Raw genomic sequence first — 5,754 nt, forward strand, 5'->3', positions numbered from 1 at the left:
ATGCAGAGGGGGAGGGTCTGAGCTTTCCCTGGGACCACTCTTTGACCTCTACTCCCAGAGCAGGAACCCAAGCCCTTGATGGACCCAGGATTCGCTGCAACCACATCCTCCAAAGGCTCCAGGACGCTGGGGACAAAGCCTGACCATCAGTGTCTGCTTGCTGAGCTGTCCCTTGAGGGGTCCTGGGTGAGCAGGGCTGTCAGTGACTGACACACACTCATTATCACATCTGGAGACGGATGATCCTCATGACACCAAGACCCCAAGGACTAAATACAAACCCAAGGAAGCAATTACCCGAGTATCGATTATGGATTAGGCTAACAACATTGCTAACTACATCAAAAGATGTGTATCCACTGCACCAGCCTGTTAATGGCTTGCATGAGGTATTAAGGCTGCTAATTGGGAAAAACAGCAGGTTTATCACCAGTGTAATGACAGGGTCCCTGGAGAAACAAGATGGCCAAGGCGTGTAGCCTTCCTTTCCATGACCCCGGCTTTCCAAGGATATCCCCCCTGCGATGGAGGCCTTGAGGACCACGTCCATCACCCAAGATCAGAGTGAGTGCCCTGGTCAGCCAGTGAGTGGTGAAGTGTGACATGGGGCCTCCCTTGCAAGGGTGGTGGCTCACGGAGGCCAGGGACTGGGCCCCTTCCTCCAGGACAGGAACATGGAGGAAGCTTTGGGTCCCTCTACCGAAAGGATTATCTCATGCTTCTCTCTCTGCCAGGACCAATTCTCCCCTTTCCCATCCCCGCCACCACCTACCGCTTGCCTTACTTGCCTTACTGCTTAGGGTCACTCCTGGAAACCTCCCTCTGTTCTGCTGATTGGGTGAGTCTCTCTCCTGGCTCTCAGAGGGCCAGTCCCTCCTGGGATAGAAGGTTGAATTCACCTTCCTCTCTCCAGACCATCAGCTCAGTAAACAGTGACTAAAAGACCTGATTAGGTAAGAGTTACTGGACCAACCATATGTAGTTCTAGTTTTTTATGTGTTTAGCTTTTTTCACAATTTCTGGGCATTCTATATACTTTCAATATTATAGGGGTCGTATTCTGAATAAGATATTTCCTTATTTTATTTTCTTTTAAATTATTGGATTTTATTTACTCAAGAAATACATGAGTACATTTTTCATTAAAACCCCAGACCTTATAGTCAATCTCCCAAGGCAACAGAAATAAAAGCAAAAATGAACAAATGGGACATAATTAAAATTATAAGCTTTTACACAGCAAAGGTAACCATAAACAAAACAAAAACAACCTATGGACTAAAAGAAAATATTTGCAAACAATGCAGCTGACAAGGGCTTATTTCCAAAATATACAAAGAGCTCAACAACCACCAAAAAATAAACCAAATAAATCAATCAAAAAGTGGGCAGAGCTGGGGAAGATGTAGCTGCCTCTTGCCCGAGCCACCCCTTTGCCTCCGGACTTCTCTGGGGCCAGCAGCCACCGGAGAAGGGGCCTGGGGTCGCGGGCTCAGCCGGCTACCATGGGCTCTGTGTCAAACCAGCAGTTTGCAGGTGGCTGCGCCCGCGCGCTGGAGGAGCCACAGGGGCTGCACGGTGCCGGCATCTGTAAGCGGTTCAACGTGCACAGGGGGTGTGGCTTCCTGTCCATGACCGCTCGCGCAGGGATCACGGTCGACCCCCCGGTGGATGTCTTTGTGCACCAGAGTAAGCTGTACATGGAGGGCTTCCGGAGCCTGAAGGAGGGTGAGGCCATGGAGTTCACCTTTAAGAAGTCCGCCAAGGGCCTGGAATCTATCCGGGTCACCGGCCCTGGTGGGGTGTTCTGTATTGGGAGTGAAAGGAGGCCCAAAGGGAAGAATATGCAGAAACACAGATCAAAGGGAGACAGGTGCTACAACTGTGGAGGTCTAGACCATCATGCCAAGAAATGCAAACTGCCACCCCAGCCCAGGAAGTGCCACTTCTGCCAGAGCATCAACCACGTGGCAGCCTCGTGCCCACTGAAGGCCCAGCAAGCTCCCAGCCCCCAGGGAAAGCCAGCCTACTTTCCAGAGGAGGAAGAAGAGATCCATACTCTGTCACACTCCCAGAGGCCCAGAATTGAGCCACAGTGGGTGGGAGCTATCCTTTTGTGATCAGAAAATTTTGAGGAGCAGGCATCAATCGGCAGAGTGGAGAAAGCGGGGACAGGGTGGGTAGGGAGCAGCTGGCACGGCCATGTATCTGGAGGCTGGAGTCCACAGCATCACCCCTTCTTCCCTCTTGGTGGGAGGAAGGGTGAGGCAAAGAAACTCCAATCAGCCCTATCCAAATGCACATGAGGGCTTTGGGGGTTAACCCTCCCTGCATGCTTTATCTGAGTCTCCAACCCCAGAATCTCCAGCTTTTGAAAGTGGCCTGGGTAAGGAAGTTGTTTGACTCTTAAAGAAGAATGTGGAATAATATTTCCCATATCAGAGTGTAAAGATTAAGAAGAAAGCAGATTGATGGACCCAACCCACAAGCCACTACATTCTGTGGGAGGAAACATCCCAGGGAGGTGGCAGGGTTTTCCTCATTTTCTCTCCTCATAACCCCCTCTTGGGACAGAATGCTGAGAAGTGTCTCAAGTAGTGGGTTGTGATGACAGGCAAAAGGGGTGATCGAGGGAACAGCTGCAGACCTGCCGCTTCTAAGCTCATTCTCACCCCATCCTGAGCTAACACAATTTTATTTATTTGCTGCCTTTGGTGATTGTACCTTGGGTCCCTCTTTCTCCAGGATGTCAACTGCACTAGCTGTGTGCAAATGATGTATCTTGTGCATTTTGCTTTTTTTTAAAATTAATATAAATATTCTGGTTTTGTATTTTGTGTGTGTTAATCTAAGGCCCTCATTCCTGCACTGTGTTCTCAGGTTCATGAGTAATCTCAGGGATAAGGAGGCAGCAGCTCTGGGTCTGCATGGCAGGAACGCTGCATCACCAGAGAGAACAACTATTTGGCGTGTATAGCCTATTGAACTACCTTATTTTTGCCACTTAGAGGTGGCTCTTCTGCCATAGTGTCCTCTTGAAACCCCTCCATCTTCATCAGCGTTTCATGAGAGACTAGGTTTTAACTGGGTTGCCCTATGACTTGGGTCTCCTTCCTACTGAAAGACTGGAAATTGGTCTGAACAGGAAAACGTGGTGCAGAGAGGTTAGGAGAGGCTGGGTCAGGTAAGAAGTGCAGGCAGGGGAAGCCAAGATTAGGCAAAGGTCATCTGTATGTGTGATAAAGGATTCCTGTTCCATATCTATAATCCCAGGGCGCAGGACTCGCTTTATATACCAGGTCCATCCTTCACCTGACTGGGCTAGGGCGACCATGCACAACAGGGTGTAAGTGTGTGTTTTTATAAGACATGGAAGTTGGTAAGGAGAGGTTTTTAAGAACAATGCCTCTGTACCCATCTTGAGCTGCCCAGGGATGGATATGTGAAGCAAGGGCAAGACCTTTAACGATTCTGGGGTTTTCCTCCTTGGCTTGCAGAGGGACCATCAGCAATGGCTTCTTTGTGGTTCCCAGAGCCAGGGTCCTGACCTGCTGAAGCAGTGATTGGTATCATGGCAGCTAAAGGAGAAAGTGGAGGGGGGTCGGTCATTTACATGCTGTGAGATCACTGCAGACCTACCTCATTGTGTTGTCATGGGGCAAATGCAGTAGAACGCATTGGGTGATGTGTGTCTGATCCTTGTCTCTCCCAACTGCTGCCCCCTCTAGTTATTATATTTGTCTGGGCTTCGTAGGACTTCACAAGTAGCTGATTTGGTGACTTCTAGGTGGCCTAGTTTGTGTAAATATAATGTGTTGGTCTTCTCCATGTTCTTTTGGGGTTTTATTGTTTACAAACTTCTTTTTATATTGAGAAAAATAGCCAAAGCATCTTTGACAAAATGTCCTGCACCAGGCAAAAAGATCTGAAACATAAGCTTGGGGCCCCACTTCTTGAAGCGGGGTCATCTTGAACCGCCCTTTCTTTTGTGTTCCCTTCCTTTATTTCCTATTTCAAACAAGATCAGTCCTAAAAACTAGATTTCTACCCCCTCCTCTTTCCACCTTTGTGCCTCCCAAAATAGACCATATAGCTATATGTTTAATTTGTGGGGTATCTGGAATTAAACGATTTGTGCAAAAATCCTGAAGAAGCTAAGATCTCTCCATCCCTTGTTCCCAATCTTGAGTCACGACCATTCCTTGATTTGATTCATGCTAGGACTGCTATATTTGGATGGATTAAGACCAACTTTAATTTCTACCCAAGGGTGAAAGTGAAAGTGAAGTCGCTCAGTTGTGTCCGACTCTTTGCGACCCCATGGACTGTAGCCTACCAGCCTCCTTGTACATGGGATTTTCCAGGCAATAGTACTGGAGTGGATTGCCGTTTCTTTCTCCAGGGGATCTTCCCGACCCAGGGATCGAACCCAGGTCTCCCGCATTGTAGACAGATGCTTTACTATCTGAGCCACCAGGGAAATCCAAGGGTAGAGAGGAGCAATGAGGAGGGCTTTCTATGTAGAAGATGGTCTGGGAGACCGTGAAAGGAAAGATGAATGTATATCCAAGTCCCTCAGGAACGATTATGCAGGTGCAAGAAACTTATGTCAAAGTAGCCACAAGATTGTTTAATAGCAGATGGGTGAATGTAACTCCATGTTTACTGCTAGAAACCAAAGCTTTGTATGAAATCTTGAATTTATAGGGAGGGAGGGTAGAAGAGCATGTATCCATCTGTTCTTTCCCTCATCCCTTCTTATTCCTGAACTGCAGGAGACATAGCCCCCGGGCCTTGGCGACCCCATCTGGGCAGTGTTTATTTGATGGCTGATTTTGCTGTGCCAGGTACTTCCTTTCCCATTTGCTATCATTTTGTAACATATTTGCTGACCCCTTTCCCTTCCCTTTCTTTTCCTTGGGAATTTTCAATGAATAAAAACGTATTGGTACTGAAACTGTAAAACAAACAAACAAACAAACAAAAAGTGGGCAGAAGACCTAAATAAATATTTCTCCAAAAAAGACATACAGATGGCCAATAGGCATATGAAAAGATCCTCAACGTCACTAATTACTAGAGAAATGCAAATCACAACTACAAGGAGGTACCACCTCACACTAGTCAGAATGACCATCATTAAAAGGTCTACAAATAACAAAGGCTGGAGAGGGTGTGGAGAAAGGCAATCCTCCTACACTGTTGGTGGGAATATAAATTGGTGTCGCCACTATAGAAAATAGTAAGAAGGTTCCTCATAAAACTAGAGATAGGATTAACATAGGAAGAGCAATCCCACTCCTGGGCATGTATCTGAACAAAACTATAATTTGAAAAGATGTATGCACTCTTGGTTTCATAGCAGCACTATTCACAGTAGTCAAGACATGGACACAACCTAAATGTTCATTGACAGATGAATGGATAAAGAAGATGTGATACATATATACAATGGGATACCACTCAACCATCAAAAAGAATGAAATAATGCCATTTGCAGCAACATAGATGGATCTAGAGATGATCATACTACGTACTGTAAGTCAGAAAGAGAAAGACTAATTTCATATGATATCACTTAAATGTGGAATTTACAATATGACATAAAGGAACTTACGAAACATAAACAGAAATGGACTCGCAGACATGGAAAACAAACTTCCCGTTACCAAAGAGGAAAAAGGGTGGCAAAGAGATAAATTAGGAGTTTGAGATTAGCAGATACAAACTACTATATCTAAAATAAACAACAGG

At 46.2% G+C, this 5,754-nt stretch overlaps 1 pseudogene; it reads left to right on the top strand.

Annotated features, from left to right (window-relative positions):
- The first annotated feature begins 1,505 nt into the window (after positions 1-1,505).
- Positions 1,506-2,089, top strand: LOC120865391 (annotated as a pseudogene).
- Positions 2,090-5,754: the final 3,665 nt, after the last annotated feature.

This window comes from Oryx dammah, unplaced genomic scaffold (genome assembly GCF_014754425.2).
Source record: "Oryx dammah isolate SB20612 unplaced genomic scaffold, SCBI_Odam_1.1 HiC_scaffold_6, whole genome shotgun sequence".
In the NCBI taxonomy this organism is placed as follows: Eukaryota; Metazoa; Chordata; class Mammalia; order Artiodactyla; family Bovidae; genus Oryx; species Oryx dammah.